Source organism: Triticum urartu, chromosome 2A (genome assembly GCF_056163025.1).
Source record: "Triticum urartu cultivar PI428250 chromosome 2A, HENAU_Tu73, whole genome shotgun sequence".
Taxonomy (NCBI): domain Eukaryota; kingdom Viridiplantae; phylum Streptophyta; class Magnoliopsida; order Poales; family Poaceae; genus Triticum; species Triticum urartu.
In genome coordinates, this window is record NC_141874.1 from 700,562,774 (window position 1) to 700,576,562 (window position 13,789).

The following is a 13,789-nucleotide window of genomic DNA, read 5'->3' on the forward strand; positions in this document are numbered from 1 at the left end:
TCTCACCTTTCCATCATTGATAGCCTCTTCGGTACCGTGCATTGCCCTTTCTCACATTTAGAGTTGGTGCAAACTTCGCCGGTGCATCCAAAACCCGTGATATGATACGCTCTTTCACACATAAACCTCCTTATATCTTCCTCAAAACAGCCACCATACCTACCTATTATGGCATTTCCATAGCCATTCCGAGATATATTGCCATGCAACTTTCCACCATCCCGTTTATCATGACACATTCATCATTGTCACATTACTTAGCATGATCATGTAGTTAACATAGTGTTTGTGGCAAAGCCACCGTTCATAATTCTTTCATATATGTCACTCTTGGTTCACTGCATATCCTGGTACACCGCTGGAGGCATTCATATAGAGTCATGCCTTGTTCTAGTATCGAGTTGTAATCATTGAGTTGTAAATAAATAGAAGTGTGATTATCATCATTGAATAGAGAATTGTCCCAATAAAAAAAAGAGAAAGGCCAAAAAAAGAACAAGAAGGCCCAAAAAAAGAGAAATGAAAAGGGACAGTGCTACTATCCTTTTTTCACACTTGTGCTTCAAAGTAGCACCATGACCTTCATGATAGAGAGTCTCTTGTTTTGTCACTTTCATATATACTAGTGGTAATTTTTGATTATAAAACTTGGCTTGTATATTCCAACAATGGGCCTCCTCAAGTACCCTAGGTCTTCGTGAGCAAGCAAGTTGGATGCACACCCACTAGTTTCTTTTGTTGAGCTTTCATACATTTATAGCTCTAGCGCATCCGTTGCATGACAATCCCTACTCCTTGCATTAACATCAATCGATGGGCATCTCCATAGCTCATTGATTAGCCTCGTTGATGTGAGACTTTCTCCTTTTTGTCTTCTCCACATAACCCCATCATTATACTATATTCCACCCATAGTGCTATATACATGGCTCGCGCTCATGTATTGCGTGAAGGTTTATAAAGTTTGAGATTACTAAAGTATGAAACAATTGCTTGGCTTGTCATCGGGGTTGTGCATGATGAGAGCATTCTTGTGTGACGAAAATGGAGCATGACTAAACTATATGATTTTGTAGGGATGAACTTTCTTTGGCCATGTTATTTTGAGAAGACATAATTGCTTAGTTAGTATGCTTGAAGTATTATTATTTCTATGTCAATATTAAACTTTTATTTTGAATCTTTCGGATCTGAATATTCATACCACAATTAAGAAGAATTGCATTGAAATTATGCCTAGTAGCATTCCACATCAAAAATTCTGTTTTTATCATTTACCTACTCGAGGACGAGCAGGAATTAAGCTTGGGGATGCTTGATACGTCTCCAACGTATCTGTAATTTTTGATTGCCCCTTGCTATATTATCTTCTGTTTTGGACATTATTGGGCTTTATTATTCACTTTTATATTATTTTTGGGACTAACCTACTAACCGGAGGCCCAGCCCAGAATTGCTGTTTTTTTGCCTATTTTAGGGTTTCGAAGAAAAGGAATATCAAACGGAGTCCAAACGGAATGAAACCTTCGGGAATGTGATTTTTGGAACGAACAAGATCCAAGAGACTTGGACCCTATGTCAAGCAACCAACAGGGAAGCCACGAGGTAGGGGGCGTGCCAACCCCCCCCCCCCAAGCGCGCCCTCCACCCTCGTGGGCCCCCTGTTGCTCCGCCGACGTACTCCTTCCTCCTATATATACCTACGTACCCCCAAACTACCAGATACGGAGCCAAAACCCTAATTCCACCGCCGTAACTTTCTGTATCCACGAGATCCCATCTTGGGGCCTGTTTCGGAGCTCCGCTGGAGGGGGCATCGATCACGGAGGGCTTCTACATCAACACCATAGCCCATCCGATGAAGTGTGAGTAGTTTACCTCAGACCTACGGTTCCATAGTTATTAGCTAGATGGCTTCTTCTCTCTTTTTGGATCTCAATACAAACTTCTCCCCCTCTCTTGTGGAGATCTATTCGATGTAATCTTCTTTTGTGGTGTGTTTGTTGAGACCATGAATTGTGGGTTTATGATCAAGTTTATCTATGAACAATATTTGAATCTTCTCTGAATTCTTTTATGTATGATTGGTTATCTTTGCAAGTCTCTTCGAATTATCAGTTTGGTTTGGCCTACTAGATTGATCTTTCTTGCAATGGGAGATGTGCTAAGCTTTGGGTTCAATCTTGCGGTGTCCTTTCCCAGTGATAGTAGGGGCAGCAAGGCACGTATTGTATTGTTGCCATCGAGGATAACAAGATGGGGTTTTATCATATTGCATGAATTTATCCCTCTACATCATGTCATCTTGCTTAAAGTGTTACTCTGTTCTTATGAACTTAATACTCTAGATGCATGCTGGATAGCGGTTGATGTGTGGTGTAATAGTAGTAGATGCAGGCAGGAGTCGGTCTACTTGTCTCGAACGTGATGCCTATATACATGATCATACCTAGAAATCTCATAACTATGCTCAATTGTTTCAATTGCTCAATAGTAATTTGTTCACCCACCGTAAAATACTTATGCTCTTGAGAGAAGCCACTAGTGAAACCTATGGCCCCCGAGTCTATTGATGTCTACTACACAACCTTCTTCTTGTAGACGTTGTTGGGCCTCCAAGTGCAGAGGTTTGTAGGACAGTAGCAAATTTCCCTCAAGTGGATGACCTAAGGTTTATCAATCCGTAGGAGGCGTAGGATGAAGATGGTCTCTCTCAAGCAACCCTGCAACCAAATAACAAAGAGTATCTTGTGTCCCCAACACTCCCAATACAATGGTAAATTGTATAGGTGCACTAGTTCGGCGAAGAGATGGTGATACAAGTGGTATATGGATGGTAGATAAAGGTATTTGTAATCTGAAATTATAAAAACAGCAAGGTAACTAATGATAAAAGTGAGCGTAAACGGTATTGCAATGCTTTGAAACAAGGCCTAGGGTTCATACTTTCACTAGTGCAAGTTCCCTCAACAATAATAACATAATTGGATCACATAACTATCCCTCAACATGCAACAAAGAGTCACTCCAAAGTCACTAATAGCGGAGAACGAACGAAGAGATTATGGTAGGGTACGAAACCACCTCAAAGTTATTCTTTCCAATCAATCCGTTGGGCTATTCCTATAAGTGTCACAAACAGCCCTAGAGTTCGTACTAGAATAACACCTTAAGACACAAATCAACCAAAACCCTAATGTCACCTAGATACTCCAATGTCACCTCATGTATCCGTGGGTATGATTATATGATATGCATCACACAATCTCGGATTCATCTATTCAACCAACACAAAGGACCTCAAAGAGTGCCCCAAAGTTCTACCGGAGAATCACGACGAAAACGTGTGCCAACCCCTATGCATAGGTTCATGGGCGGATCCGCAAGTTGATCACCAAAACATACATCAAGTGAATCACGTGATATGCCATTGTCACCACAGATATCCACGGCAAGACATACATCAAGTGTTCTCAAATCTTTAAAGACTCAATCCGATAAGATAACTTCAAAGGGGAAACTCAATTCATTACAAGAGAGTAGAGGGGGGAGAAACATCATAGTATCCAAATATAATAGCAAAGCTCGCGATACATCAAGATCGTATCACCTCAAGAACACGAGAGAGAGAGAGAGAGAGAGAGAGATCAAACACATAGCTACTGGTACATACCCTCAGCACCGAGGGAGAACTACTCCCTCCTCGTCATGGAGAGCACCGGGATGATGAAGATGGACAGCGGAGAAGGATTGCCCCCTCCGGCAGGGTGCCGAAACGGGTCTAGATTGGTTTTCGGTGGCTACGGAGGCTTCTGGCGGCGGAACTCCCGATCTATTGTGCTCCCGGATGTTTTTTGGGTATATGGAGATATATAGGCGGAAGAAGTACGTCAGAGGGGCCACGAGGGGCCCACGAGGGTGGAGGGCGCGCCCTAGGGGGGTGGGCGCGCCCCCTACCTCGTGGCCTCCTCGAAGGTCCCCTGACGTCCACTCCAAGTCTTCTGGGCTTCTTTCCTTCCAAAAATGAGTTCCATGAAGTTTCAGGTCAATTGGACTCCGTTTGATTTTCCTTTTCTTCGAAACCCTAACATAGGGTAAAAATAGAAACTGGCACTGGGCTCTGGGTTAATAGGTTAGTCCCAAAAATGATATAAAAGTGTATAATAAAGCCCATAAACATCCAAAACAGTAGATAATATAGCATGGAGCAATCAAAAATTATAGATACGTTGGAGACGTATCATCTATCTTCCATCATATTAATCTTCCAATACTTAGTTATTTTCATCGCTTTTATTTTACTTTGCATCTTTATCATAAAAACACCAAAATATTATCTTATCATATCTATCAGATCTCACTCTCGTAAGTGACCGTGTAGGGATTGACAACCCCTTATCGCGTTGGTTGCGAGGATTTTTTTTGTTTTGTGTAGGTGCGAGGGACTCATGCGTAGCCTCCTACTGGATTGATACCTTGCTTCTCAAAAACTGAGGGAAATACTTATGCTACTTTGCTGCATCACCCATTCCTCTTCAAGGGAAAACCAACGCAATGCTCAAGAGGTAGCAAGTACTTGCTGGATCTTCGGGTAGTGGGGCCGGACAATCGACCCGCTCCGCTGTCGCGGCCCATTCTTGTCAAATAATGTGGAGGTTTGGATCCCTCACATAATTATACTAGGGAAAGAAACACCTTATGAGATATAAGGAGCTTACCGGATTAGCAGGGCGCTTTGCGCTGAGTCCGCGGTCCTCGGAAAGAGAAGGAGGTACCTCGGCAGACTTGAACAACACCCTCCAGATGTCCTGGTGCGTCATGTCGAAGAGCTCTCGCAATGTCTGGTGCCTTGCCGAGTCGAACTCCCACATATTGAATGCCCGTCTTTGACACGGGAGGGTCCGGCGGAAGAGCATGACCTGGACCACGTTGACAAGCTTGATTTTCTTGCTTATCATGTTTTTAACACAGTTGTGGAGTCCGGTCAGCTCCACTGATGAACCCCAAGATAAGCCCTTCTCTTTCCAGGAGGTGAGTGATATGTCTCCAACGTATCTATAATTTTTGATTGTTCCATGCTATATCATATTCTGTTTGGACATTATTGGGCTTTATTATACACTTCTATATTATTTTTGGGACTAACCTATTAACCGGAGGCCCAGCCCAAAATTGCTGTTTTTTTGCCTATTTTAGGGTTTCGCAGAAAAAGAATATCAAACGGAGTCCAAACGGAATGAAACCTTCGGGAATGTGATTTTCGGAGCGAACATGATCCAGAGGACTTGGACCCTACGTCAAGACATCAACCAGGAGGCCATGAGGTAGGGGGCGTGCCTACCCCCCTGGGCACGCCCTCCACCCTCATGGGCCCCCTGTTGCTCCACCGACGTACTCCTTCCTCCTATATATACCTACGTACCCCCAAACTACCAGATACGGAGCCAAAACCCTAATTCCACCGCCGTAACTTTCTGTATCCACGAGATCCCATCTTGGGGCCTGTTTCGGAGCTCCGCTGGAGGGGGCATCGATCACGGAGGGCTTCTACATCAACACCATAGCCCATCCGATGAAGTGTGAGTAGTTTACCTCAGACCTACGGTTCCATAGTTATTAGCTAGATGGCTTCTTCTCTCTTTTTGGATCTCAATACAAACTTCTCCCCCTCTCTTGTGGAGATCTATTCGATGTAATCTTCTTTTGTGGTGTGTTTGTTGAGACCATGAATTGTGGGTTTATGATCAAGTTTATCTATGAACAATATTTGAATCTTCTCTGAATTCTTTTATGTATGATTGGTTATCTTGGCAAGTCTCTTCGAATTATCAGTTTGGTTTGGCCTACTAGGTTGATCTTTATTGCAATGGTAGAAGTGCTTAGCTTTGGGTTCAATATTGCGGTGTCCTTTCCCAGTGACAGTAGGGGCAGCGAGGCACGTATTGTATTGTTGCCATCGAGGATAACAAGATGGGGTTTATTTCATATTGCATGAGTTTATCCCTCTACATTATGTCATCTTTCTTAAAGCGTTACTCTGTTCTCTTAAACATAATACTCTAGATGCATGCTGGATAGCGGTCGATGTGTGGAGTAATAGTAGTAGATGCAGGCAGGAGTCGGTCTACTTGTCTCGGACGTGATCCCTATATACATGATCATACCCAGATATTCTCATAACTATGCTCAATTCTGTCAATTTCTCAAAATACCAAAAATATTACTTTGCATCTTTATCATAAAAATACCAAAAATATTATCTTATCATATCTATCAGATCTCACTCTCGTAAGTGACCGTGTAGGGATTGACAACCCCTTATCGCGTTGGTTGCGAGGATTTATTTATGTGTGTAGGTACGAGGGACTCGTGCGTGGCCTCCTACTGGATTGATACCTTGATTCTCAAAAACTGAGGGAAATACTTACGCTAATTTGCTACACCACCCTTTCCTCTTCAAGGGAAAACCAACACAAATGCTCAAGAGGTAGCAAGAAGGATTTCTGGCGCCGTTGCCGGGGAGGTCTACGCAAAAGTCAACATACCAAGTACCCATCACAACCCTTATCTCCCGCATTACATTATTTGCCATTTGCCTCTCGTTTTCCTCTCCCCCACTTCACCCTTGCCGTTTTATATTCTCGCTAAGCTCATAAATAAGGATACTATGGAAAAACCCACCGGAGTTATCAATGAGAATCTTAATAATTTTGATGAAGATGATTCCGGATTTTTTTTGTTATTTACTTGATGAATCTTTGAAAGATGCTTGGTATAGACTATTAAGGACCAGGGCTAGCTATGTGCCTCAATACCAAATTGAAATTTACTTAAAAAGCTTTTATATTGCCCTTCCTTCTTCTTTTAAGCATGTATTAGATTCTATATTTGAAGAAGGCTTCCTTGAAGGGGATGCCGTAGACACTTATGAGAAGATGAAAACCATATTTGGGCACTCCATGAATGAGAAAGTTGAATCTACATCTCTTTTGCTCTCTTACCAAAACGAATCTATCAAAGAGATGAAGGCTAACATAGATACAAATTTCCGTAACGTATTTAATCTTTATTCTACCATAAATAGCCATGTGATTTATCAAAATAGAAAGATTAATTCCATAGATAGCAAGTTTGCTCTTTTCTTCCCTAAAACCAAAGATGGCAATACCTAGACCTATCCTTGCTTTTATGTCTAGCTAGGGGCGTTAAACGATAGCGCTTGTTGGGAGGCAACCCAATTTTATTTTTATTCCTTGATTTTTGATCCTGTTTAGTAATAAATAATTTATCTAGACTCTGTTTTGGTTGTGTTTTTTGTGTTTAATTAGTGTTTGTGCCAAGTAGAACTGTTGGGAAGACTTGGGGAAAGTCTTGTTAATCTTGCTGTAAAAAACAGAAACTTTAGCGGTCACGAGAACTACTGCCATTTTTATTTGGAAAGTGATATTTAGTTAATTATTTTTGCAGATTATTAATAGATAAATTTCTCACGTCCAGAAATTTATTTTAGAATTTTTGGTGTTACATAGTTTGCGTTAGCTACAGATTACTACGGACTATTCTGTTTTTGACAGATTCTGTTTTTCATGTGTTGTTTGCTTATTTTGATGAATCTATGGCTAGTAAAATAGTTTATAAACCATAGAGAAGTTGGAATACAGTAGGTTTAACACCAATATAAATAAATAATGAGTTCATTACAGTACCTTGAAGTGGTGTTTTGTTTTCTTTCGCTAACGGAGGTCACGAGATTTTCTACTTTAAGTTTTGTGTTGTGAAGTTTTCAAGTTTTGGGTAAGGATTTGATGGGTTATGGAACAAGGAGTGGCAAGATACTAAGCTTGGGGATTTCCATGGCACCCCTAAGATAATCTAAGGACACCAAAAAGCCAAAGCTTGGGGAAGCCCCGGAAGGCATCCCCTCTTTCGTCTACTTCCATCGGTAGCTTTACTTGGAGCTATATTTTTATTTACCACATGATATGTGTTTTACATGGAGCGTCTTGTATTATTTGAGTCTTTGCTTTTTAGTTTAGCACAATCATCTTTGCTGTACACACCTTTTGAGAGAGACGCACATGATTCGGAAATTATTAGAATACTCTATGTGCTTCACTTATATCTTTTGAGTTATATAGTTTTGCTCTAGTACTTGACTTATATCTTTTAGAGCACGTCACTGGATTTGTTTTATAGAAACCATTGTTCTCTCATGCTTAACTTAGATTATTTTTAGAGTCCTACAAAACATCATGGTAATTTGCTTTAATTATTTGAGGAATTCAAGATTAAATAAATAAAATTTTCTTATGAGTGTGTTGAATACTATGAGAAATTTGAAACTTGATAATTATTTTGAGATATGGAGATGCTGATATTAGAGTCGTGCTAGTTGAGTAGTTGTGAATTTGGAAAATGCTTGTGTTGAAGTTTGTGATTCCCGTAGCATGCACGTATGGTGAACCGTTATGTTAAGAAGTCGGAGCATGATGTATTTATTGATTGTCCTCCTTATGAGTGGCGGTCGGGGACGAGCGATGGTCTTTTCCTACCAATCTATCCCCCTAGGAGCATGTGCATAGTACTTTTCTGCGATAACTAATAGATTTTTGCAATAAGTATGTGAGTTCTTTATGACTAATGTTGAGTCCATGGATTATACGCACTCTCACCCTTCCACCATTGCTAGCCTCTCTAATACCGTGCACCTTTAGCCGGTATCATACACCCACCATATACCTTCCTCAAAACAGCCACCGTACCTACCTATCATGGCATTTCCATAGCCATTCCGAGATATATTGCCATGCAACTTTTCACCGTTCCATTTATCATGACACGCTCCATCATTGTCATATTGCTTTGCATGATCACGTAGTTGACATTTTAGTTGTGGCAAAGCCACCGTTCATAATTCTTTCATATAAGTCACTCATGCATCATTGCTATCCCGGTACACCACCAGAGGTATTCATATAGAGTCATACTTTGTTCTAAGTATCGAGTTGTAATCATTGAGTTGTAAATAAATAGAAGTGTGATGATCATCATTCATAGAGTATTGTCCCAAAAAAGAAAAAAAAAGAGAAAGGCCAAAGAAAAAAAGAAGGCCCAAAAAAATATTAAAATAAAAAGGGGCAATAGTACTATCCTTTTTTCCACACTTTTGTTTCAAAGTAGCACCATGATCTTCATAATAGAGAGTCTCCTATGTTATCACTTTCATATACTAGTGGGAATTTTTCATTATAAAACTTGACTTGTATATTCCAACGATGTGCTTCCTCAAAATACCCTAGGTCTTCGTGAGCAAGCAAGTTGAATGCACACCCACTTAGTTTCTTTTTGTTGAGCTTTCATATATTTATAGCTCTAGTGCATCTGTTGAATGGCAATCCCTACACTACTAGGAAAAGGGCTATAGATGGAATTGACACTAATGGCGCACCAGACATGTGGTGCGCCATTACTATATACTAATGGTGCACCATGTGTTGGTGCGCCATTGGTGTCCAAATACTAATGGCGCACCACATCCACGATGCGCCATTAGTAAAAAAAATTAAATTTTTTTCAAAACTACTAATGGCGCACCATGCCACGGTGCGCCATTAGTAACTTGGCCACCACTTCCACCGAATGCACCCCCCTGGACCGCCTTTTTAGTTTTAAAAAAAATAAAAAAAAATATTGGAAATGTCAAAAAATAAAAGAAAAATAAGTTTCCCATGTGATATGTGGTCTAGTTGTTGTGAAAATTTACAAATATGAATTTCGACTTTATTTGCGAAATCTCTCGAGAATTTGTAAAATGGGCATAACTTTTGCGTACGAACTCGGATGAAAAAGTTTTTTATATGAAAAATCATCTACTCAAAAAGTTACATCTGAATTTAATCGGGGGAACCCCGTTAAACATTTTCAAAATCCGCAAAAACCTAACAGAAAAAAAGATACAGGGCTTTTAAGATCTGGAGAGGCAAAAAAATTTAAAAAATTCAAACTTACTAATGACGCACCTACCCATGGTGCGCCATTACTATCTTCCCGCCTTTAAAATTCAAAATAAGTCAAAAAAATAATAAAAAAAGTTACTAATGGCGCACCTGCCCATGGTGCGCCATTAGTATCTTCCCGCCTTCAAAATTCAAAATAAATCAAAAAAATAAAAAAATAGTAATGGCGCACCTGCCCGCGGTGCGCCATTACTATGCCGTATATATTGCTGGGCGTGGTCCTCTCCTACTTACCTCTTCATTCTTCTCCTCCACTCCACCTCTCCTCCACTCCATCCCCTCCTCTCCTCCACTCCATCGTCCCTTCTCTCCTCCACCATACTACCCTCCTCCTCTCCGGCGACCTCCTCCTCCTCCTCTCCGGCGACCTCCTCCTCCCTCCTCTCCTCCCCTCCCCTCCCCTCACGGTTTCTCCTCCCTCCTCTCCGGTGAGCTCCTCCTCCCTCCTCTCCGGTGAGCTCCTCCTCCCTCCTCTCCTCCCATCCCCTCATGGTTTCTCCTTCCTCCTCTCCGATGCTCCGGTGAACTCCTCTCCGGCGACCTCCTCCTCCTCCTCTCCGGCGATGTAGGCGAGCGCCTCTCCGATGACCTCCTCCTCCTCCTCTCCGGCGAACTCCTCTCCGGCAAAAGAACATACAAGATCCAAAAATAGGAACAAAATTTGAAATAATATCGTGCCAAAAAATGAGCAAAAAAGAGCAAAAAATGGGCAAAAAAATCACGATCCAGATCCAAATTCAAAATTCAAAAATAGCAATGGCGCACGGTGGGGGTTAGACGGTGCGCCACTACTATTTTCCTGCCTTCAAAATTCAAAAATACGAATGGCGCACCAGTGGCCTATACTAATGGCGCACCGTGGCCTATACTAATGGCGCACCAGTGGTGCGCCATTAGTAAAAAATACTAGTGGCGTGATACTAATGGCGCACCAGTGATGCGCCATTAGTAGGCAAAACAGGTGCGCCATTAGTAGCCCTTTTCCTAGTAGTGCTACTCACTCACATTGATATTTATTGATGGGCATCTCCATAGCTCGTTGATACGGCTAATTGATGTGAGACTATCTTCTCCCTTTTTCTCTTCTCCACAACCACCATTCTATTCCACCTATAGTGCTATGTCCATGGCTCACGCTCATGTATTGCGTGAAGATTGAAAAAGTTTGAGAACATTAAAAGTATGAAACAATTGCTTGGCTTGTCATCGGGGTTGTGCATTCTTGATAACCCACAAGTATAGGGGATCACAACAGTTTTTGATAAGTAAGAGTGTCGAACCCAACGAGGAGCTAAAGGTAGAACAAATATTCCCTCAAGTTTTATCGACCACCGATACAACTCTACGCACGCTTGACGTTCGCTTTACCTAGAACAAGTATGAAACTAGAAGTACTTTGTAGGTGTTGTTGGATATGTTTGCAAGATAATAAAGAGCAAGTAAATAAAAGGTAGGGGCTGTTGTAAGTAAAGAAGCAATAAAGTAAATATAGCGAGTGTGGAAAAGTGGTGGTAGGAGTTGCGAAATTGCCCCTTAAGCAATTAACTACTTTACTAGACCGATAGCAAGTATTATGTGGGAGAGGCCACTGCTAGCATGTCATCCCTTACTTGGAATTCTATGCACTTATGATTGGAACTATTAGCAAGCATCCGCAACTACTAATGTTCATTAAGGTAAAACCCAACCATAGCATTAAGATGTATTGGTCCCCCTTCAATCCCGTATGCATCAATTTCTATGCTAGGTTGAAGCTTCTGTCACTCTTGCCCTCCAATACATAGTCCTATCAACATACAACTAACCCTATGGTGTGATCCATGCGCGCGCTCATATGATGGGCACCAAAGGACAATAACATAACCACAAGCAAATTAAATCAATCATAGAAATTCATCAACCACCGATAGGACAACAAAAATCTACTCAAACATCATAGGATGGCAACACATCATTGAATAATAATATGAAGCATAAAGCACCATGTTCAAGTAGAGGGTACAGCGGGTTGCGGGAGAGTGGACCGCTGTAGATAGAGGGGGGAAGGTGATGGAGATGTTGGTGAAGATGGCGGAGGTGTTGGTGAAGATCGCGGTGATGATGATGATGGCCACGGCGGCGTTCCGGCGCCACCGGAGGAGAGGGGGAGAGGGGCCCCCTTCTTCCTCTTCTTCCTTGACCTCCTCCCTAGATGGGAGAAGGGTTTCCCCTCTGGTCCTTGGCCTCCATGACATGGGAGGGGCGAGAGCCCCTCCGAGATTGGATCTATCTCTCTGTTTCTCTCTGGTTCTGCGTTTTGTTCTGGCTCTGTTTCACCGTTTCGTATATATATGAAGATCCGTAACTCCGATTGGCCTGAAACCTTCGCCGTGATTTTTTTTCTAATATTAGCTTTCTTGCGGCAAAATAAGAGCGTCAACCGCCTTACGGTGGGCTCACGAGGGTAGGTGGCGCGCCCTAGGGGGGTGCCACCCTGCCTCGTGACCACCTCGGGCACTGGTTTGCGTTGATTTTCCTTCCGAATTTTCCATATTTTCCATAAATAAGCTCCGTCCGTTTTTACCCCGTTTGGACTCCGTTTGACATGGATATTCTGCGAAACCAAAAACATGCAACAGACAGGGACTGGCACTGGGCACTGGATCAATATGTTAGTCCCAAAAATAATATAAAAAGTTTCCAAAAAGTATATGAAAGTTGAATAATATTGGCATGGAACAATCAAATATTATATATACGACGGAGAAGTATCATGCATGATTCGAATACTTTGTGTGGTGAAGATGGAGCATAGCCAGACTATATGATTTTGTAGGGATAACTTTCTTTGGCCATGTTATTTTGAAGAGACATAATTTCTTAGTTAGTATGCTTGAAGTATTATTATTTCTATGTCAATATTAAACTCTTGTCTTGAATCTTTCGGATCTGAATATTCATACCACAATTAAGAGAATTACATTGAAATTATGCCAAGTAGCATTCCACATCAAAAATTCCGTTTTTATCATTTACCTACTCAAGGACGAGCATGAATTAAGCTTGGGGATGCTTGATACATCTCCAACGTATCTATAATTTTTTATTGTTCCATGCTATATCATATTCTATTTTGGACATTATTGGGCTTTATTATACACTTTTATATTATTTTGGGAGTAACCTATTAACCGGAGGCCCAGCCCAGAATTGCTGTTTTTTGCCTATTTTAGGGTTTCGCAGAAAAAGAATATCAAACGGAGTCTAAATGGAATGAAACCTTCGGGAACGTGATTTTCGGAACAAACATGATCCAGAGGACTTGGACCCTACGTCAAGACATCAACCAGGAGGCCACAAGGTAGGGGGCGCGCCTACCCCCCTGGGCGCGCCCTCCAACCTCGTGGGCCCCCTGTTGCTCCACCGACGTACTCCTTCCTCCTATATATACCTACGTACCCCCAAACTACCAGATACGGAGCCAAAACCCTAATTCCACCGCCGTAACTTTCTATATCCACGAGATCCCATCTTGGGGCCTGTTCCGGAGCTCCGCCGGAGGGGGCATCGATCACGGAGGGCTTCTACATCAACACCATAGACCTTCCGATGAAGTGTGAGTAGTTTACCTCAGTCCTACAGGTCCATAGTTATTAGCTAGATGGCTTCTTCTCTCTTTTTGGATCTCAATACAAACATCTCCCCCTCTCTTGTAGAGATCTATTCGATGTAATCTTCTTTTGTGGTATGTTTGTTGAGACCGATGAATTGTGGGTTTATGATCAAGTTTATCT